This window comes from Castanea sativa, chromosome 11 (assembly GCF_040712315.1).
Source record: "Castanea sativa cultivar Marrone di Chiusa Pesio chromosome 11, ASM4071231v1".
Classification (NCBI taxonomy): Eukaryota; Viridiplantae; Streptophyta; class Magnoliopsida; order Fagales; family Fagaceae; genus Castanea; species Castanea sativa.
This window is the reverse complement of record NC_134023.1, coordinates 18,202,801-18,227,942: the sequence shown is the minus strand read 5'-3', so window position 1 is coordinate 18,227,942 and position 25,142 is coordinate 18,202,801.

Sequence of the window (25,142 nt, the reverse complement as noted above, 5' to 3'; positions counted from 1 at the left end):
ATGTTCTTTTGAGGACCTCCGAGGTGGTTGCCTCCTCGGCACTGCAGTTGGATTGACCCTTAAATGATGACATATGAAGTTCGGATCAACCCCAGGGGCCTCATACGCGTTCCAAGCAAATACATCCATATTTTTCTTTAAAAATAAAATCAGCTCTGTCTTCTCTTCCTGCGGCAATTGAACTCCAACCTGGAAGAACCTTTCAGGATCATTGTCTATGATAATTTTCTCCAATTCTTCACATACTGCTTCATCTACCTCGGCTATGGGAAGAGACTTTGATTGCTATGCTTCACCGTTAGCCGAGGCCAGGGAATGCGGTTACGGTCGACGCAGAATTGCAGCCGTGACACACTGTCGAGCCACAGACTGACTCCCAAGTAACTCCACCACCTGGTCTCCAGAATGAAACTTGATTTTGACATGCAAGGTTGAGGAAACAGCCCCTAACGCATGCAGCCAAGGTCTCGCCATAATAGCCGTATAGGGAGAATAAGCATCGACCACGATGAAATCTACGTCTACCACCTCCGGACCTGATTGCACAGGCAGTCTAATCTGTCCCTTTGGAACGACAGCTCTCCCTTCGAAGCTTATCAAGGGTGATTCATATGGCATAAGATCTTCAACTTTTAACTTCAAGCCTCTAAATAGGTCAGGGTACATGATATCTGCACCACTACCTTGATCAACCATTACCCTCTTTACATCATAGTTCCCTATCCTGAAGGTTACCACTAAGGCATCATCATGAGGCTGGATGGTCCCCATCTTGTCCTCTTCAGAGAAACTTAGGACTGGCAGGACATTTGCCTTAATCCTCTTTGGCTGATCCCGTGACTCCTCGGCCAATGTTCGAGCAACTGACATTACCCTGAAAGGAGTTGAGCCATTCCTACCAGGTGCTGCAAAAATGACATTGATAGTACCTAGAGGTGGTCTGGATGAAGGACCGTCGTGGTTTGCCACTCCTGATTGGTTTCCCCGCCCGTTGGGTTGGTACAGAAACTGCTTCAGCTTTCCCTCTTTAACCGGTTGTTCCAGATGATTCCACAAAGTGCGACAGTCCTCGGTGGTATGACCTCTCTCCTGGTGATAATGGCAGTGGAGATTTTGGTTGCGTCTCAAAGGGTCCCCTGCCATCTTATTTGGCCATTTGAAAAAAGGCTCATGCCTTATTTTCTCCAACATTCTTCTGCACCGGCTCCACGAAGACGGTGTTGACCACTTGTGGGGGTATGTGACCGGCACGCTGGAAAAATCCCGCGCAGGCCTATTGTTGTTGTATCGGTCCGACCTGAAATCCCTCCTTTCTTGTGGGATAACCTTCGCCTTGCCCTTTCCCTGCTGCTGATCTTCCTCAACCCTTTTATACTCGTCGATGCGATCCATCAGTCGACGTACGCTTCTGACAGGTTTCTTCGTTAAGGATTTCCTCAAGTCATGCTCCGTTGGTAGGCCGACCTTGAAGGTCCTTATTGCTACATCGTCAAAGTCTCCGTCAATTTCGTTGAACATTTCCCAATACCGGTCCGAATATGTTTTCAGGGTTTCCCCTTCCCTCATGGCCATGGATAATAAAGAATCCAATGGACGAGGAACTCTACTGCACGTGATGAAGCGAGAACCAAATGCCCTAGTAAGCTCTTTGAAAGAATCAATGGAGCCTGCCCTTAAGCCGTCAAACCATCTCATGGCTACGGGCCCTAGGCTAGAAGGAAAAATCTTGCATAACAAAGTTTCGTTCCTGGAATGCACTGCCATTCTCTGGCTGAAATGGCTTACGTGCTCCACAGGATCCGTCCGACCATTGTAAAGAGTGAAGGCCGGTTGTGTGAAGCGCCGAGGTAACCTCCCTTCTTCCAATCTGCGCGCGAAGGGTGACCTGGAGATTTGGTGTAACGCCCTTCCCATTGCGTCATTTCCTAAGCCCCTAGGGGGGTAGTCTCTGTCACGCCTTCCATGCAGATTTTCTTCCTCGGAAGAGACATATTCACCTGGGGGAGTTCTGGATCTCCGCCCGTAATTGTCATCCTCGGATCCCTCCGAAGAGGGGTCAGAGACCGGAGGAGTTCTCCTTCTCCTCTCGTGACGCAATCTCCTCCTTAGGCCGTCAATTTCCTTCTGCATGGCCCTGGCATTTCTTTCGTAAGGAACTCTGCTTCCTCCTTGCGAATGACTTGCACTTCTGATGGTGTGTGTAGTATGTATACTTCCTTCTCGATTCTCTCCATGATCAGGATGCAAGGAGTGATCTTCACGCTGGGAGCCCACAGACTCCGCGCTGCATTGTGGTTCTGATCCTACCATGATGTCCTAAACTTCCCTAAAGACTAAATCCCCACAGACGGCGCCAATTGTAAGGACACAATTCAAATTCCCAAACCACGACTGGGAGAAAGATGGGCTTGAAAGGCCTTTCTGCACAATGAATTTGTAGAGGATGGGTTTGTAATTTAGATTTCAAGGATGGTTTAGACAATTACAAAAAGAACGGGCTTTGGGCCCAATGGAACAAAACAAAGAATCGTTTGCAAAGAGTAAGACTGAGAAATCGTCCTCGGATTGTTTCCGAGAATGGTTTATAATATTTCTCAAGTTTGGATACAAGTGTTGATTATCATTTACTATTGACTCTATCTCTTCTCCTCCAAAAAGTCCTCCCTTTCTTCGTATGCCTTCCCTCCTATTTATATCCTTTTCTTTCCCTTCATCACCTTCCACTTTCTGGTTGCCATCCTTATTTTTGGATACTTGTCCCATCCATTCTTCCCTAAAGCCCGCTGGGATTAGGGACCAAGTTCCAAGCTCTATGCTCAGGTCCCATCCTTCCATCTATACAGTCAGCGTATCAATTTACAGAGCTTTTAATGTATGGGCGGTGGTAGCAGCTTTATTTTTAGACATTCCACCGTTCTTTCTATCGTCCTCCACGTATACTATGTATCCCCATAATTGTAGGACTCTTTATAATATAACCCAGGGATACTAAACTTCTCTTCCTATGTCCTCGGCCTAGTAATCCGAGGACAAATCTACTCCTCGGACGTATTTGGATATTTAAATAGTCCACGATCATTCTGATGTCTTCGGATTTGGGTTTCCAGCCCAAAATACTTCGTTGGGCCGTCCTTCATATACTATTGGGCCCAATACCCCTACAATGTCCATTATTCTCTCAGGATTAAGAGTTCATATAACAGTTGTTGGGAGAATAACAAATCTCAAAACAGTCTAGTTCAATATGTCTTAACTCTTAAAACATATCAACATATCAACTAGAAGTCTTCACTTCTATGATCAAGACAAATCATCTTAGTTGATATGTTATAGTCTTCACATATGAAATGCCCAATTTTATCACCAACTACGAACTACAATTCCGAGTTTACAAAGAACTTGTGATTTATATCTTCCAAGATTAAATCACATAAATGACATACTATGCATCTTATGGACTATATGATAATGTCCCAATATTCATGTTTCCATTATTTTAGATAATAATTAAACAACTTTATTAATCACAACATTAAGTCATACATAATTTCATACATAGCATTAAACAATAGGATTTAAAGGCACATATCCTAACATGGTCCTTATGCTGAGACCCAATAGATTCCTCTCTATCATGCTCGGGGTTAGCCATAACTTAAGAAGAGTGAACTACAAATGAACTTCCCACAGATGACTCCAATTATAAGTGCTAAGAAAATGAAGGCACAAGCCCACTAAGATTAGTGATGCATTGTCCTTCAAACCAAGCCCAAACAATAGAATTTCTACAAAGAGTGGGAAAACAGTTCAAGTGCAATCCAAAACTAAGCACAAGATTAAGACTAAAGAGTACAAAGTAATAGAGAGAAGTAATTCAAGAAGTTGTTAAGAATAGTGCTCTCCTCGAGTTTGTCCGAAGATTGGGTTCTTAAACATGAACATTCCAGATCTTACACAAAATTCACATTGTTTATCTTTTTTTCTTTCCCTCTCTCTCTCTGGGGAAAAATGTTCAACCTTTTATCTAGGAGATCCCCCTCCCTTATATATCTTTAATTCTTACATCCTAGCCCTCTAATTGTATGCCTTATAGCTATTTTAAGGATACTTGTCCCATCAAAGCTCTTTTGAAGGTGGTAGAAGGGACTAGTAGCTGTGAAATCACTGTTCAAGTGTCATTTCTTCATTAATGCAGCTAATAAGGTTGTTGCAGGGCATTCAATGCGAAGGGGGGAGGTATGCCTTTCCCCCTCATGGTCCTTTCTATTCTCCACGAGCTTTCATGAAACGCTATTCTATATCCCTTGACTTCCTTGGGTTAGTGAAGTCTTCGGGACGGATACCTTTCTATGAGTGGGATTATGCGAGATATTTCGTGTTCTAATCCTCTTCAATCCTCGAACCTCCCACAATGGGAATAATCATGGATCTTCTATATTTTCAAATGACTCAAAAATATTGACATAGTGGATCATTGTAGATCATGTATGTACTAAGGGTTCGAATAATGGTTAAATGATTAAATTCACCACTTTCAGACAATTTGAACTTCTGGGAGAATTAGAAAATTATTATTAGGTCAAAATTTAGGCCTTCCTATAAAGACTAACAACAAAAGAGATGGCTAACAACATGAAATTCTCCAACAATCTCATAAATATATAGTGTACCAAAACTTCAAGTATTCACGAATTTTTGTCATTTTTTGGACAAATTTCACGAGAATTATAATTCTCATTAAATACGTAAATTCTATCTCACATTTCAAGTTACAAATATTAAATCTCATTTTAGGGATACATTTAAATGTAATTAGCATATCCTTTGACGAAACACACTTTACATGTATTTGAGTCTTTGTTGTTGTTTTTTTAAGAACATCATAAAGTACTTCTAATTACAAGTGGTAACGTGGACGTGGCATAACATACATACATCACATTCATAACCTAACATTCATCTAGACATGGCATAACATACATCCTATATTCATCATCCATCTCACCACATCATCATCACATGCATCTCATGACAAACCAACATACATCTAGGCATAATGTATGTGATACCATTCATCTAAGCATCCATAACATCTTATCTAGGCAGCATACATCATCATCATATCATCCAAGGGCAGTAGGCACAATACTGTATACACATAACATCATCTATCATCACCAACAAGCATATTCACCAAATTCTTCAATCAAACAAACAAGTTTGTCATGTTAAACATGTTCTATTACTAACCCTAGACCTAATCATGTATAAACTGACCTAAACAAACCGTGAAACATGCATTAAAACTAAACAAAACTGAAAGGAAATCAAAGAATATACAAATCTAGGTTTCTAGGTCAACCGTATATGCGCATGCATAGGCAAAGTTACGAAGACCTAGAAACACAGCTGTCAAAACTACACTAAACTAACCTAGCATGCTTCTAATTATCAAAGAAGTAAACCTATTCTTCACAAAAGATAATCAAAGCAATAAAATAGGAAGCAAAACACCAAAATGAAAGAGTTTAGGTGAAACCCTCACCACAAATACAAGAGGTCTTAGAGCTTGATTTTTTACCATTCCCCTCGGTCAATCTACAAAATAAAATACCCAGAAGGTTAGTAAATTTGACTAGAAGGTCTACTCCAAAAATAGCTCTCAACCAAGAAATTTTATTTCTAGGATGCTTTTCTATTAAGTACATATTTTATGTAGTTGGCTAATCCTTTCACAAAACGTACTTTACTTGTATTTGGGTGGATCTAGGATGTGTTTAATACTTCAAAGAACAAGAGTTCAAGTCTAGTATTGAGGCCATGCAAATCTGTCCAAGAAACAAGTGAAGAAGTGCTGATTCATTATAGCTCGACAACTACTCGACAGCTGCTCGACAAATAGCTATCTATCTAGGTCTTGACAGCTAGCTCGACAGTTGTATCTATCGAGCTTTACGAAATTCAGATTTTCAGATCTGATTTTCGGCCCATGCTGACATATATGTGTAAGGTTTCTTTTCTCACAATGCTAGACATATATAAGGCTTATTTTAAAGGCCGTCACATAAGAGAATACAAGGAGAACACATGCAAAAAGTGACCGAAGCCTTATTCTCTCTAAAAGAAGTTACTGCGTCTTTTCACCTTAGGGTTTTGTAACCAAGGGATTCTTAATCTTCATTGTTGATGAAGTAAAGAACTTTGCAGCCAACATTCTTCTTCCTCAAGTTGGTGAGTGAGTCATGTACAGTGATTTGTTTTCGAATGGGGAAAACCTACATGGCAAAAACCCCACCAGGTGATTTTAAGGTCACTACTCCCGAGAATCTACTATTATCAAAACAAGCAGTTACAAGTAAAGGAATCACAGTACCTTATACCAACCTACAGTTGAACCCTTACCCCAATACCCAATTGGACTTGTTCAGTGGTGAGAATCTCTCCTTATATTGCACGACTCCTAGTACGTGACTAACCAATAGATGCGTGGATCCTAGTACTTTACTTGATCACCAACTTAAGAAGGATGTTGGCTGCAAATTTCTTCTATTCTTAAATTGATGAAGATCATGAAGTTGCTTGGTCACAAAACCCTACGGTGTAAAAAAATAACAGCTTCTTCAAGAACTAGGGCAAACTACATTTCTTGGTCACACTTAAGGAACTATGCTCTTGTGTAATTGTGCTCTTCATGATCTTATATATGTTTAGGGTTATGAGAAAAGAAAGCCCAGATACATACTCATGGATTGGATGAAAAACAGTCTTGAAAAATTGCGTTTCATAAACCTCGATAGATAGCCATCTATCGAGCTAGCTATGGAGCCACGGGCTTCAGTAGCTTTTAAACCTCGATAGATACTAGTTGTCAAGCTAGCTATTGAGCTTTAAAATCCATCACTTACTCACTTGATTCTTAGACAGACTTGCATAACTTTGACACTTGAACTTGAAACCTTATTTCTTGAAGCATTAAACACATTCTAGATCTATCCAAATACAATTGAAGTTTATTTTGTAAAAGGATTAGCCAATACACAAAATGTTGACATATATTCCTAACATCCAATCACATATGTCCTAACAATCTCCCCCTTTGGTAATCCGTGACAAAACCATAACAAACAAATGAACATATGAGAGAAGTCATATATCACTCAACTCATACTCACTTGTTAAGTACAATAAAATCTATCCTAACACACACTCTTGAAAAATTTTACAAGAAGAGAGTTTATGGCAATGAAGACTTTGACAACTTGTATTTATGAAATATTTAAACAAAACACATCAAGGCATCTTTTGTGAAACATAAATAAAAGATTGCATACAATAAAATAAGAAACATGTGTATAAAGAGACAAAAGAAACAACACATGTAAAGATAGGTGAAAGAACATACATCAAAATATATATAAACCAAATATAAGTACAATGTATGTCAAATGGTCACAAGACCCATGTACAAGAAAAATGTATCTAAAATAAAAAGAAAAGAAAAAGATACACCAAAATCCTCATTACATCCCTCAAAAAATGAACACTCAATAACACTCCCCTTATCTCCTAAACTATCCCTCCCCCTATAAGTATGACTACTCTCATCTCAAAATTATTTCCCCTTTTTGTCATGAGTGACAAAGGGTAAGTACATTAAGTAGACATCTCATCATCGCTAGGTGAGCCAGCAGCATCATCCTCATCATTGTCGGAGCTATCGTCACTCTCATCCTCGGACGCCGTTGGAGATGGAGAAGAAGCAACCTTGAAACCACCCATCACAGCTTGTCGTCATGCAATACGACCTACATGGGTGTCCACCTGACACAACTCATCACAAAGTGTGTCAAGTCGAGCATCCATGCACACAAGCTATACCATGATGGCCTCAAGAGTCACTCCACTCACTGAAGATGAAGGAGCAGAGATGGATGGAGCAGTAGAAGCTGGAGGAGCAACCGTCTTGGTCTGAGTCCGTCTCAAGTGAAGCTATTCAAAACTCCACTTAACGATAGTGACATCAATGGCACACATAAAAGTGAAGTGGGGAGACTTAGGATAGGAGACAAAAAAGTGGCAAATGAGCCACATGATAGCTGAAGGGAAGATAAGCTTATCACAAGTCATTGTATCCGTATGGACATTTATAAGGGAGAGTATGAAGTTAGAAGAGAAATCTATGGTAAGATCCTCAATGAGCGAAAGCAAAAAGCAAGCACAAGGCTATGTGATAGTGTTATAGTGAGAGAGAGGATGGAGAACAAAAGTCATAACCATGTTAAGGAACCTCAGACCTTTAGCAAAGCCCGAGCAATGGGTGAACTAACGATCACCCCAAAAGAAGGGGTCTCATAGAAATAAGATGAGAGTTCATCTTTGGACACTATCCTCAGACCCTCACAACTAGGATAAGCAGGATGTGCTACCCTAGGAACATGTAGTACCTTGGATACAATACCCGGAGTAACTACCATGCGTATACCCCAAACGTGAGTGAAAAACTAGGGTATAGAAGTGTCAAATCTATGCATGTTGGAGTAGAACTCCTAAATGATCACAAAAGGACACGTGATTGGAATGCCACAAAGTGACTCCCAACCCCTACTGTGAATGACAGTGGGTAGATTAGTGTTAGAAAAATTAGATAGGATGACTTGGCATTTCAAATGAATGCCTTATCGTGAGGAGTTCTCAAAGAAGTCTGATTTCGCCTTCTCATCACGAGACCGTACGTGAAACGGAGTGGGGTCAGAAGGAGAAGAAGAGGAAGATGTCCCGAAACGAAGAGGTTTCTAAGATGGAACATGTTGGGAAATATAGACCCCGGTTGATAGAATTAACAAGTTTTAAATCCAAGTTGTTAATTAGATTTATTATGCATAAAACTTGTTAGAACAAACAAACATCAATATCATGTCACAATAATATGCAGCAGAAAAGTAAATAAGACAAGATATGATGACCCAGGAAAACAAATGAAACCAACCAGTTTCACAGTGAAAAACCTAAGGGAAAACCTTCCCGAAAAGCAATCCACTATAGTAAAGAGAAGTTTCAGATTTAGTACAAAACCTTTGTCTTTAGACTCTACAATTCCCGTAGATGAACTCACAGCAAAAACCTTCTACTGCTTCAAAACTTCTGAACTCTTCAATATATGAACGCCACCCTTTAATGCACAGATCCCAGTACGTGACTAACCATTTACACGAATCCCAGTACGCGAATTCAATCACCAACTAGAGAAGAAGATGTTGGTTGCAAAGTTCTTCACTTCATCAACAATGAAGATCAAGAAGCACTTGGTTACAAAACCCTAAGGCGCAAAGACGTAGTAGCTTCTTTTAGAGAGAATAAGGCTTCGATCACCTTTTGCATATGTTCTCCTTGTATTCTCTTATGTGACGGCCTCTAAAATATGCCTTATATATGTCTAGGGTTGTGAAAAGAGAAACCTTACACAAACACAAAAGCCTGGCCCAAAAATCAAATCTGGAAATTATGATTTCCGTAACCTCGATAGATAGCATCTGTCGAGCCTCATTAAACCTCGATAGATAGCTATCTGTGGAGCAGCTATCGAGCAGCTATCCACCAAGTGTCCAGCAGCTATCCGCAGGTGTCCAACTTTAGTAAACACCTTTTCTTCACTTGTTTTTTGGTCCAATCTTCATGGATTTAATACTAGACTTGAACAACATGTTCTTTGAAGTATTAAACACATCCTAGATCAATCGAAATACAAGTAAAGTGCATTAAGTCAAAGGGTTAGTTAACTACATAAAATATGTCCTTAACAGAACAGATTTACGCTTAGGTGCCATGATGCAACTAACGTAAGAGGGAGAGAAAGAGAGAAAGAGAAACATGCAGAAAAGCACCAAATACAATCAATATATAAGAATATAAAGAATGTGAAATGCAATAGTAAAAGCATTATGGGCTCAGCCCAATCCAAATCTACCAGCACACAATCAGTTCCACAATGTAAACACACATCTAGAATGCATGAGGCAGTGTTATAATGCACATGTGACGCAATGCATGATGTTTTAAGATCAAATATACAAGATCCATCCCAAAATTTTTCATAAAATCATCAATTTTGAAAAACCCCCAAAAAATTTTCAAAACTCAAAACTTAGGTCAGAAAAGAGTGAAATGCATGATTAATGAGTGAGAAAGAATCATACCAGATAAAGAACACTAGATTTGGGCTGAAGACCAAGCGAGGAATATGAGGGGTTTTGAATTTGAAGAGTTTTGTAGTGAGAAAAGAAAGAAACTATCGAGAGAGATCGAGGAAATGAGTGCAGAAATCGCGATGGCTACTTATATAGAATCTTTGTTAGGAACTATGTGATTGGATGTTAGGAACATATGTCAACATGTTATGTTTTGGCTAATCCTTTGACAAAATGGACTTGTAATTGGATAGATCTAGGACGTGTTTAATGCTTCAAGAAACAAGGTTTCAAGTTCAAGTGTTAAAGCCATGCAAGTCTGTCCAAGAAACAAGTGAAGAAGTGTTGTTCATTAAAGCTGGACAACTAGCATCTATCAAGGTTTAAAAGAGCTGTTTAAACTCGAGCCTCGACAGCTGCTCGATAGCTAAGGTATCTGTCGAGGTTTATGAAACTCTGTTTTTCTCCTAACCCTAAACATATATAAGGATTATTTTAAGGGCCGTATCAGGTCGCACAGCCAAGAGCATAATTTCTTAAGTGTGACCGTAAACCTAGTTTGTCGTAGTTCTTGGAGAAGCTACTGTGTTTGTATACCATAGGGTTTTGTGACCAAGCAACTTTGTGATCTTCATGTGTTGAAGAACAAAAGAACTTTGCAGCCAAAATCCTTCTTAAGTTGGTGATCAAGTCACGTACTAAGATCCACGCATCTATTGGTTAGTCACATACTAAGAGTCGTGCATTGAAAAAGAGAGATTGTCACTACAGAACAAGTCTAATTGGGTAATGGGGTAAGGGTTCAACTGTAGGTTGGTATAAGGTACTAGGATTCCTTTACTTGTAACTGCTTGTTTTGATAATAGTGGATTCTCGAGACTGGTGACCTTAAAATCACCCGGTGGGGTTTTTGCCCTGTAGATTTTCCCCATTCGTAAACAAATCACTATGTCATTTAATTTCCGTTGCATATTTAGTTAATTTGTGGTTTGTTTGTGCTGTCATGCTCATTGCATGTAATTGAACCTAATTAATTCACTTGGCTAATTAATTAGTTAATTCATCACAAGGGGTCAATACATTCTTCGCCTATCAAGTGGTATTAGAGTAGGCATACTCTGATTAGGGTTTAATCTTTGCTGTGAGATCCATTAACCCCTGTTGTCATGGCTGCCATTGGCAAGAAAACATCTATTATTTCAAATACATCTTGTGATGGCCAAATCACATTGTACCTGCACATGTATCAAAAGTAGCAAAGAATATTGCGTGTTGTGTGTGAAAAACATCGCAAGATTGCATAAGTGTCTCTATGTTATGATGATTTGAGATATGAGTAAATCAATTTAATTCACACACGATCATAGCTGTTTGATGGGGACGATCACCTTCGAGGTACATCCTATAACTCCCACATCTCCTAGAATACACGCTTGCAATCATAAATAAAGCATTTTGATCTTTTTGCTTTTATTTTTCTTTACATATTTTGCTTTTATTAAGTATATGATGCATAGGCATATGAGAGAGAGAAAAGAAATACCCAATTATGTTAAGCTTTTTGACATTGCACTTTTGCTACGCCGAAGCATACAGATGTCAATTCATGATTGGTAGGCAACAGTGGTGAGATGGTAATTTATGACTTTCTCTTAGGATTTTCTAGTCCTTCCCATCGAAAAAAGTGATACGAGTGTTAAGTGATACGATCGAGCATCTATCGAGGTTACGAGAATTCAGATTTCCAAATCTGATTTTTGGCCCATGTTTATGTATTTGTGTAGGGTTTCTTTTCTCACAACCCTAGACATATATAAAGCTTATTTTAGAGACCATCACATAAGAGAATACAAGAAGAACATATGCAAAAGATGACCAAAGCATTACTCTCTCTAGAAATAAGCTACTGCGTCTTTGCACCTTAGGGTTTTGTGACTAAGTGCTTCTTGATCTTCATTGTTGATCAAATGAAGAACTTTGCAGCTAACATTCTTCTACCTCAAGTTGGTCAGTGAGTCATGTATTGGGATTCGTGCAAAGGAATGAGTCACGTACTAGGCTCCGTGCATCAAAGGGTGGTGTTCATATATTGAAGAGTTCAGAGGTTCTGAAGCGGTAGAAGGTTTCCACTGTGAGTTCATCTACAGGGATTGTAGAGTCTAGGGACAAATTTTTTGTACTAGATCTGAAACTTCTCTGTACTATAGTGAATTACTTTTCGAGAAGGTTTCCCCCTAGGTTTTTGCTGTGAAACTGGTTGGTTTTATTGGTTTTTCTGGGTCATCATATCTTGTTTTATTTATTTTTCCGCTACACTATTTGACATGATATTGATGTTTAGTTGTTTTAACAAGTTTTACGCATAATAAATCTAATTAACAACTTGGGTTTAAAACTTGTTAATTCTATCAACCGGGGTCTAAATTTCCCAACAAGTGGTATCAGAGCGAGTACACTCTGATTGGATTAATTTCCTGAGTGTGATCCTTGACCCCTGTTGTCATGGATCGTGGACAATCTCTTTTGATTCCTCCTTTATTTGATGGCACTAATTATGCGTACTAGAAAGTCCGTATGAAAGTGTTTTTGCAGGCTCTAGGTGAACAGGTATGGCAAGCTATTGAAGTTGGATGGATTAAGCCAAAGAAAGCGCCAGTTGATTGGGATGATGCAACGATCACAGTGGCAAATTTCAACAGTAGGGCCTTGAAGGCCTTGTTTTGTGGAGTGACCAATGAGAAATTCAAAAAAATATCATCCACGGAAGTTACCTAGGAAGCATGGACCATTCTGGAGACCACCTATGTGTTGGAAAAATGCATGGAAATACTTGTTTGTATCTCATACAAAACATGCGCAGCAGAAAAATTAACGGATCTACTTCATTCATAATTGATAACATGTAATATGTAAGTTCCAGAATTAGAGAACAAGAAAGCGTACCTTGGTGCGGTGAAATTCAAAACCGAAGATCAGAAGCACTTAGGAATACTTTTAATCTTCACTCCAATTCCACTTAATGCCCAAAATGTGTGGTCTCTCAATCAGTTTCCAAGGAGAGAATAGGAGAGTGTCCAACACTCACATACAAACCATTTCAGAATGATGTCTCACACTCCGTTGAAATTCTGTATGTTTCTCTTCTTATATATAACTAATTATCTAATTGGGCTAGCCTTTTGGGCCATTCCAATTGGGTTTAGGTGTGTGGCTTGGAGTGGGATCAAAATAGACCAAGAAGACACTAGCTCCAATGGGCCTTGGGCTTTTTTGTCAACTCTTGACAAGTCCAAAGTTACCATTAACTATATTTAATACCACTATATAAATATAGTTGCACTCTAGGCCTTATCTATAAATTATATCCCAAGACTTTATTGTACATGCAACCCCTTCATAAAATATTCGTAGTAATACAAAGTCATGGATGTAGATTGGCACTTCGTAAATCACTACATTTTAATCCTTAAGTACTCGGTTTAATCCTTTAAGTTATTCATTATATATTTATAAAATCCAATTTCATAAATATATACTTTAGTAACTCATTACTAAAGTGGTTGGGTCAACTCTCTGAATAACCAAACCCATCAAACTTATGTCAAGGGAATATTTTGTATCTCCGTTAAGAGACTATGAATTCCATCTTAAGAATATATATTCTATCAACACTAAATGTGGCTGCCCAACATACTGAGGTTTTGACCATAAATAATAGATCTCATTCCTAATATATCAAAGTAACCTACATCTAATGATCAGGTCCATTATTCTCTCAGAATTTAGAGTTGATGTAAATAGAAGTCGTGAGATTTATTATTCATTTGACAATCGTTAGGAGTATAATAAATCATACAACAGTTATGTCTTAACTCTTAAAACATATCAACATACCAACTAGAAATTTTCATTTCCATGATTAAGACAAATCATCTTAGTTGATATGTTATAGTCTTCGTAGATGAAACGTCCAATTTCATCTCTGACTACGAACTATATTTTGAGTTTACAAGAAACTTATGACTTACATCTTTAGTGACTAAATCACATAAATCACATACAAGCATCTCATGGACTAAGATAATGTCTCATTAGTTCATTTATAAATAGTCTTATATAATTAAACAATTTAATTATTTATAACATGCTAATAAATTGGATTTAAGGGCATAAACCCAAACAATCTCCCACTTGCCCTCAAAGACAATTTATAATATGTCTGACACTTATCTCCCTTTAGAGTAATTCATAATCACTCTAAGGCAAGGCTTGGAGACAAGTTTCAGTCAGATTTATTACATAAATTATATTTTCTACTACTACTTCTCACGTACTCATATCTCTCAAATGAGATGACACTTACACTTTAATGTGTATGTTCACCACCTAGAGTGAACACATATCCTGAAGTTCAACGTCTTAATGTGTATCTTCACCACCTAGGATGAACACATATCTTGAAGTCCAACTTCATGATTCACAATCAAACTACTAGTCAGAATTTGTACATCCAGTATCTATCAAAACCTCACTTCTGTGGACAAGCATATAATCCCTCATTCTCCTAAGATATTTGAGTATATGCTTTACTCCCACTAAATTAAGTGATCTTTGATTCAATTGATATTTGCTTACTATATTTAGCCTAGTATTTAGCATAGCATAAAAACTTCCTATCTATTTAATATAAGGAACCGTCTTAATATGTTCTTCCTTTTATATGTCTTAGGACCACAATCCTATATAAAAGAACTTCAAACTTAAAAAGGAAAGGATCCTTTCTTGAAGTATTACATGCTATACTTGGCTAGAATCTAATCTATTTAAGTAGTTTGAGATAGATCAAAAATCCTAATTTCTGAATTTTAACAATAATAAATTCTTAGGATAACTAGTCTTTCTCAAGAACTTTATATCAAACTGGACTAGACAACCAAAAGCTTCATTGATGACAATAACTCTACATCATCCTAAATGATTAGAATGTCATCAACATACATTAAGAAATTTATTATTCTATATAGCTTTTACACACCTAAGGCCTTTTAATACTTTATCAAAATCAAACAATTTGATTTCTTGATCAAAGATGATATTCTATGATTCATATGCTTGCTTTAGTCCATAAATGGAATTCAAGCAACTTGCATACTAAAAACTACTGGTTCTTTGTTATGTACAAGTCTAGTTACATCATATAGATGTCTTTCTCAAGATTGCTACTAAAAGAAGCTTTCTTGACATCCATTGTCATATTTCATGAAATGAAATATAATGGACAAGAGAATCTAGATATTGTCAAACTTGACTATTGGTGAAAACATCTTTTCATAGTCGAACCATTTCTTTCGGAATAAATCTTTTCACCATTAGTATTGACTTTGAAGGTTTGAACCTTCAATTCTATCAATCTCATTTTCTTCTAGACCTATTTGAGAACAATAGGCTTAATGCCATTAGGTGCCTCTACAAGTTCTAGACTTTAAATAGAATCTAATTCTATTTACATAACCTTAATCCAATAATGCATATTCATATCATCTATTGCCTCTACGTAGGACTGAGGATCAAATTCATATCCTTGTGGAATGACTACAAAAGTTTATTCCAAAAGTATGAATTTATTTGGTAATTAACAATCCTCCCACTATGATATTGTACTTGTGTACTAGCTATATATTTAGAATAATCCTTTGTGGTGTATCTAATACAACTATCTCATTTCTAAATGTATTCTATAGTTGTCTTACAACAAATTCTGACATTTTCCTTCTAGAACAATTCTTCGTTTTGCTTTAAGATTATTCACATCGTCATCTTCAAGAAACTCTGTATTTGTACTTTACAAACATCTTGTCTTCTTTATGACTACCAAAATAATCTTCTGCAATTCCTTTTGGATACCCAACATAAACACACATTTTTCTATCTTTCGATTTCAATTTGTTAGACTTCCTTTCTAGCACAAGTGCTGGACATTTCCAAAAGTGGAAATATCATATACTAGGTTTTCACCCAATCTATAATTTGACAAATGTCCTAGGAACAAACTTTTGAAATCAACTTTAGAAAATGTATAGAAATTATTAGAGTATATATCCAAAAGAAATAAGCAAATGGAAATAATAATCATGTACTTTACAAATTATAAAAGAGTCTTATTCATCTTTCATGTATGCATTGACTTAAAGTTGTTATTGAAACGACATTCCTTTACAAAAGGAGCCCTAGATCATATTATTCTCCAAATAGAATTCATAGATTGGGAATATAACAAAATAATGGTTCTAAAAGCCCATCTCTCATCAATCTTGAATATCATTTAGATTAATAAGATCTAGATATAAATGCCAAAACATACATTGCTAAAGGATGAAAACTTTCGCTTTAAAAAGTAAAGCATGTAAATTTCCATCTAGAAAATAATCATGGACAATGCTTAACTTTACTGAAACCGGAAACACTTTTCTTTTGGTCATGCTTTTGAGTCTAATTTCCTTTTGACAACTACTAGGACAACTAGCTTGTCCAACTGTTTGGTATTATAATTCCTCTTTTTACCACCCTTATCTTTCGGTCTAGGTTAAGAATTTGAATTAAATCATATTGATCCTAGCCTTAGCTTTTAGGATGTTTACCTTTGTGTAGAAATCACACATTAATTCAGATAATATAAAAGAAATTCATTTACAAAACAACCTGAATTGATCAAATGATTCTAATAAGGACTTGTGGATCATATCCATATGAGATTAACATTTAATCTCTATATCCAAGAATTCGAATTCATTTTAAAAATAAAATATTTTCATAAAATGATATAGAATTGGAACTCCTTGAGATTTTCTTAGCACTCAATATGATTTATACCAAAACTCTCATTTAGACTTAATATAAAGTCTAAGTCTAGTACTAACTCTTGCATCTCATGCTGTAGTACAATCAAGATAGAAAGCCAAAGAAACATTATAGCATTTCAATGGAGACTATGATCATATCATAAGCTATCTTCCATCAATGCATCATTCATAGGAAATCATGACAATGCTGAATCAAAACAAAATTTATGTACTTCAGCTCCTTTAAGCACCATGTCCAAAATTATTTCTTAGTTAATGTGATTCAGTTAAAATAGTAGCTTGAGAACAAAATTTATGACTACTTTATTTTGAAACTATGAACATAATTACAGGGACATTATATTTTGCATCCATAACCATATAACATGGAACTTGAAAAACATACTATACTAGGTGCAACGACAACCTAATCTCGCAATTAATATTCCTCAGAAGCGAGGTCATACCAATCACTATGATCAGGCGAGAATCATTTTCATTATTAATGCTATCATGCTAACTCTTACCAAACAAAAGTAATTTGTCATTTTCCCTTTAGCCTCTAAGTAATAATGACATAGCTCCAAAGGGAGGTTAACATTACACTTAGTCTAGTGTACACCATTGACTAGAATCAATGTGAGTCACCAAGTAACTCCACGGAAGCGTGGTCGTTCTCAATGTAAAAACACACTTCATCTATCATTAAGAAGTTTAATCTGTAGTACCATGAATTAAACACCCTCCGAAGGGAGAAAGACATATACGCCAAGGCGAGGTGCCTAATCACACTACTATAAACTGGCAGTAAAGGCCGTGAGAATCAACCATTGAATCTCTCTCCCACTAGAAATTTTAAAACAAGTGGATTGTATTGAAAACATTGTGATCTCATCACAATTTTAACCCTACACATCAAATGTGTTTAATTGTTTAAATTCAATGTGATGTTACTAAGTCACATCACTATAGCGTAACGAACATTCGCGCAATCACAAAGAAGTTGAACCTTGTAATCCGTGAAGTAAATACCCTCTGCATGGAATGCAAGACTCGAAGTCAAGACAAGGTATCTATTCACATTACAATAAACTTAACAAAAGGGTTATTTCAGCACTCCCACTCGTTATTTGGGTTTTTCTTAAATAATTGTGATCCCATCACAACTTATAACCATGCACTTATTCAAGACTCTAATCTTATTAGAATCACTAACTAAAATGGAAGTCCTAAACTATTTAAGATTCCTTAAACACTAATGAATCAAAAATTAGTTATATAGAACTCTATCCTTAATTTCCAAAATGAAAAGTTCTAATCTAATTAGAAACTATATACCTTTTAATTAAGCTTTAATCTCATTAAAACTTCTAATTAAAATGAATTAAGGACTTTTAAACATACAACAATTCTAATCTCATTAGAATGTTTCTTAAAAGACAAGTCCCAAAACATTTAGGACTAAAAGTTCTATTTAACTAATATCTTTGATTTCATTAGGTCTTTTAGTTAGAACCATATGTAATCTCATCACACACATCTTTATTCTTTATATACGTGACAAACACTTAGAAAACATTATGAATAAACAGTTCTCGATCGATCCTCTACAAATTCTTGATCGATCAAGAAACATTCCACGAAGCTCGATCGATCCTCAACAGATGCTCGATCGATCAAGCGTCACAAATTTCAAATTTTTCAAAATTTTTCTAAGACAGTTTTTTAACATTTTCAAGAGTAAAACAACCATCATATGATCATAATGGACATAGATTGATATCTAAACTGAATATCATTGATGCTATAGCCTTAAAAATTAGTTTAACATACTTAAACTCAAAAATTAAACAACATCATAACATCAAAATCAGTTTTCATCAAATCATGGTTTCAACAACCATGTAGAAAATTAAGTTTCTCATAACATGAAACTATTATCTCTGATTCCAAAAACTCACAAAACATGTTATACAATTTGAATTGAAAACTACTCTGATACCATTTGTTGGAAAAATGCATGGAAATACTTGTTTGTATCTCATACAAAACATGGACAGCGGAAAAATTAACGGATCTACTTCATTCATAATTGATAATATGTACTATGTAAGTTCTAGAATTAGAGAACAAGAAAGCGTACCTTGGTGCAGTAAAATTCAAAACCGAAGATCAGAAGCACTTGGGAATACTTTTAATCTTCACTCCAATTCCACTTAATGCCCAAGATGTGTGGTCTCTTAATCAGTCTCCAAGGAGAGAATAGGAAAGTGTCCAACACTCACATACAAACCATTTCAGAATGATGTCTCACACTCCGCTGAAATTCTGTATGTTTCTCATCTTATATATAACTGATTATCTAATTGGACTAGCCTTTTGGGCCATTCCAATTGGGCTTAGGTGTGTGGCTTGGAGTGAGACCTAAAGGGACCAATAAGACACTAGCTCCAATGGGCCTTGCGCTTTTCTGTAAACTCTTGACAAGTCCAAAATTACCATTAACTATATTTAATACCACTATATAAATATAGTTGCACTCTAGGCCTTATCTATAAATTATATCCCAAGACTTTATTGTACATGCAACTCCTTCATAAAATATTCGTAGTAATACAAAGTCATGGATGTAAACTGCCACTTCATAAATCACAATATTTTAATCCTTGAGTACCCGATTTAATCTTTTAAGTTATTCATTATATACTTATGAAATCCAATTCCATAAATATATAATTTAGTAATTCCTTACTAAAGTGGTTGAGCCTAACTCTCTAAATAACCAAACCCATTAAACTTATGTCAAGAGAATATTTTGTATCTTTGTTAAGAGACTATGAATTTCATCTTAAGAATATATATTTCATCAACACTAAATGTGGCTGCCCAACATACTGAGGTTTTGACCATAAATAATAGATTTCACTCCTAATATATCAAAGCAACCTACATCTTATGATCAAGTCCATTATTCTCTCAGGATTTAGAGTTGATGTAAATAGAAGTCGTAAGATTTATTATTCATTTGACAGTCGTTCGGAGAATAATAAATCTCACAGTGGTCCAGTTCAATATGTCTTAACTCTTAAAACATATCAACATACCAACTAGAAATTTTCATTTTCATGATCAAGACAAATCATCTTGGCTGATATGTTATAGTCTTCGTAGATGAAACGTCCAATTTCATCACCGACTACGAACTATATTTTGAGTTTACAAGGAACTTGTGACTTACATCTTCTATGACTAAATCACATAAATTACATACAATGCATCTCATGGACTAAGATAATGTCTCATTAGTTCATTTATAAATAGTCTCATATAATTAAACAATTTAATTATTTATAATATGCCAATAAATTAGATTTTAAGGCATAAACCCCAAGACTATGAAGGTACCAAGGCAGTAAAAACTATGAAGCTTCGAAGACTCACCAGTAGCTTTGAAGATGTAAGGATGGAAGAGGATGAAACCTTTGATGAGTTCTATGCTAAAGTCATGGATATTGTGAATTCATCCTTCAACCTTAGAGAAACTATAGCAGAATCCAAAATTGTTAGGAAAATCCTTAGATCCTTACTTGGAAGATTCCATGTCAAGATCACTGTCATTGAAGAAGCAAAGGACATTGATCAAATTCCTTTGACTGAGCTTGTAGGGAACCTTCAAACCTATGAGATGGGATTAGGCTCAATGGGACAAGGTGGAAAGAGTAAAAACTTGGCTCTTAAAGGTATAGAGGAAGAGATTGAGGACTCTGAAGATGAAGATGAAGATGATGATAAGGATGAGGATCGAACCTTCATAACTAATGAGATTATCAAGCTTCTTCAATTGAGGAAAAAGGATATGAGCAAACCTTCTAGGAAATCTAAATCCTCTAAGAGGGTAAGAATGAGAAGCCCCTAATCCAATGTCATAAGTGCAAGGGTTTTGGTCACATGAGGATAGAGTGCCCAAACTACCTTATGAGGGAAAAAGCCAATAAGTCAGAAGATAAAGGGTTGGTTGCTACTTGGAGTGACACTGAGAATGACTCTTTTGATGAGTATGTGGATGAATGTAGTCACGTTATGGCATTTGTTATCTCAACCGATAAGGTGGTTGTGGAGAGTGCTAGTGACAGTGATGATTCTTCTGATAATGAAGTGTCCAAGAAGATGACCCTTCAAGAAGCCTATGATAAGTTGTGCACTGAATTCATAAAATCTGAAAGGACTTCTCATCTTGGTAGAAAAGAGCTTAATGAGGTAAAAACTAAAAAGGCTAATATGTTAGTCAAACTGGATGAGACTACAAGGTTAGTTGAGACTCTTGTTATGGAGAACACCTCTATGAAGAGAAGGTCAAGAATCTCAAGATTGAGCTTAGTCAAGCTAGAACTCAAATAAAGAGGATGGCTAGTGCAAAGCTTGAAGAAATCTTGAGTGCTTAAAAGCCTAGTTTTGATAAGACTGGCTCAGGATATGCTATTTCCTCTGGCCCCTCGTCTTCCATGGCTTCTGGATCAAGGACTGTCATTGTGCCTCAATCTGAGAAAGGTAATAAAGGTATGAAATCCAAAACTGATTTGGCTAATTCTAAATCCTTTGTTAGATCTCATGTTTGTCACCATTGTGGTGTTTTTGGACACATTCGTCCTAATTGCTTTAAGTTGTATCCTCAAAAGCAAGTGTCCAAAGGGTCACAAGTTTTCTCTCAAGGACCTACACCTTTGTTTGAAGAGTTATCAAAAGTCTTGAGCTTTTTAACTCAATTTCAGAAGAATCTTAATTCTTCTATGACCTTTAGTAAATGATGATGCAAAGAAGATCAGTAGGCTGGATGCTTCGGACTTGAAAGGACCACTTGCTCTCTCTGCGGCCTAAAGAAAAAGAAAAGCGAATCAAAAGGTGACCGGGGCTGCCGACCAAAAACCTTCCGATGGCAAAGTTAGTTTTTCTCTCTATTATTCTTGAAGTTCCAACTTTTTTGGAGTAAGTTTCACATACCTTTGCTTTGTCAGAATCAGTGTTTATATAGCGTTCCCATCGACGGTTATTGAATACTGGAACCTCCCCTAGATTCGAGGAGGCAAAAGGATTAAATGTAACTGCCATAACCGTTTAGGAGTTACATTTCTATTTCACAACGGATATATGACAGTTATGCGTAGGATAAGGGATTATCATATTATATTCGGAGATTTTCCTAAGTATGATATCCTCATCTTGGAATTCCTTCGTCGAGTGTGCCTGATAATTCCAATAGCATCCTCGTCCACAAATCTTTATGTGGACGAGTCCTTTCGGGATAAGCTATGCGCATCCTATGGACGAGGGATGGAGCTTCGCCATCATCCTCAGGACGGCCTTGCCCGTTACCCTCGTTCTGAGGATAACTCCTGGACGGCTGCCGAGGTGATGACCGTCCAGGGATGGTCAGTGTTTTCGTCCCACATTAGTAAACATACTAGGACTCATGACTTTTCATCTTCACGGCCAAAGACTCATGCTGTGTGGGTGAGAAAGGAGCCTAAGACTTAATTGTCTTTCTATCATGCCTTCATGAATTTGCATCTTTCTTTCATGCTTTCATGATTGTTTGTCTATTTTTGTTTGGTTGTTTAGTTTTTATTTTGTTTTTTTCAAAATAAAAAAAAATTGAAAAATTTAGAAAAATACAAAAATAGTGTGTGCTTGTGTACATTAGTTCTTGTGAACCTTAAAATGCGCATTGAAACAGAGTTTTTCTAAACTTTGTATCTCTTGTAGCTTAGATGGGCATTCTTATGCACAACTAAGCAAGTGAGCTTTATGGCTCTTTGTTTGTGATGAGTACGGTTAAGTGATCTCTTGTACTTAATGTTAGGATTAGTGCCCTTAAATCCTATTGTATGATGCTATGTATGATATTATGTATGACATTATGTAAGACATGATGTATGATTTAATATTGTGTTTGATAAAGTTATTTTATTATTATCTAAAATAATGGTAACATGAATATGGGACATTATCATATAGTCCATGAGATGCATTGTATGTGATTTATGTGAAAAGTCACAGAAGATGTAAATCACAAGTTCTTTGTAAACTCAGAATTAATAGTTCGTAGTCGGTGATAAAATTGGGCATTTCATCTGCGAAGACTATAACGTGTCAACTAAGATGATTTGTCTTGATCATGGAAGTGGAAGCTTCTAGTTGATATGTTGATATGTTTTAAGAGTTAAAACATATTGAACAGGACCGCTGTGAGATTTATTATTGTTCTAACGACTGTCAAATGAATAATAAATCTCACGACTTCTATTTGCATAAACTCTTAATCCTGAGAGAATAATGGACCTGATCATGAAGTGTAGGTTGCTTTGATATATCAGGAGTGAGATCTGAAGTGACGGTCAAAACCTCAGTATGTTGGGCAGCCACATTTAGTGTTGATGGAACATATATTCTCAAGATGGAATTCATAGTCTCTTGATGGAGATATAAAATATTCCCTTGAGATAAGTTTAATGGTTCAGTTATTCAGAGAGTTAGGCCTAACCACTTTAGTAAGAAATTACTAAAGTATATGTTTATGAAATTGGATTTCATAAATATATAATGAATAAATTTAAAGAATTAAACCGGGTACTCAAGGATAAGATGTAGTAATTTACAAAGTGGCAGTCTACATTTATGACTTTGTGTTACTACGAATATTTTATGAAGGGGTTACGTGTATAATAAAGTCTTGGGATATAATTTATTAATAAGGCCTAGAGTGCAATTATATTTATATAGTGGTATTAAATATAATTAATGGTAACTTTGGACTTGTCAAGAGTTGACGGAAAAGCCCAAGGCCCATTGGAGCTAGTGTCTTATTAGTCCCTTTTGGTCCCACTCCAAGCCACACACTAAAGCCCAATTGGAAAGGCCCAATAGGCCAGCCCAATTAGATAATCAGTTAGTTATAAAGGGAGAAACATACAGAATTTTTATTAGAAGAAATTAGAAAAGGAAAAGAAACGGTGTGAGAGAGTGTGAGACACACTTTCATTCTCTCTTTGAAAAACTGATTGAGAGACCACACATCTTGGGCATAAAGTGGAATTAGAGTGAAGATTAAAAGTGTTCCCAAGTGCTTCTAATCTTTGTTTTGAATTTCTCCACACCAAGGTACGCTATCTTGTTCTTAAATTCTGAAATTTACATTGTGCACGTTATCAATCATGAATGAAATAGATCCTAGTTCGTCGCTTCCGCTGTGGGTTTTGCATGAGATGCAAAACCAGAATTTTTCCTTCAATTGGTATCAGAGCCAGGTTTTCATATCATGATTGTATAATGTGTGATTAAATTTTAGAATTTAAGAAAACCGTTATTTTTATCTTTCAATTTTTTGCATCATTTAAATATATTGAAGAAGATAAAGTTATTGAAATTTCAATAACTGTCATGTGTGAACCATAACTGCACTGCTTGTATTCCCTTTTGCACGGTTTGGCTGGCATGTAAATTGCTTATAAGGTATTCATGCGATCAATATATATGGCCATCACTGCTATGCACGGCAACATTTAATATCTGTTGCCTTGATGTTTATTTGAATAGGGGTAGTTATTGGATTGGCAGTTATTGAGTAGCAGTTATTCATTTGTCAAAAGCTTTGAATCATTAATGCATCGTTTGACCTTTGATTGCATGGTCCGGATTTTTATGGCATTGCATGGTTGAATTTGTTGCACGGGTTGAATTCAATGCATGACTTGGTTTGTAAAATTGCATGCTTTAGAAAAAAAAAAAGAAAAAAGTGAATCCGTGAGGATTCAAGTCTTCTCTGACAGTTATATATATTATAATATATATATATATATATATAAAAAGTAATAATTATATATTATATATGTTAATTTGTATATTATATTATATATAATATAATATAAATTTTTATATATAATAAAAGTTTTTATTACGTTATATATATTTATATACGTTAATACTAGGGTTAAGAAATTTATTCCTAATTAGATTATGATTATTTTTTCAACGTGTCTAGCATTATTATGGGACTTAATCTTAAAAAAAACCTTTATTTTAAAATATCTAGTGGGAGAGAGATTCAAGGGTTGGATCTCACGGC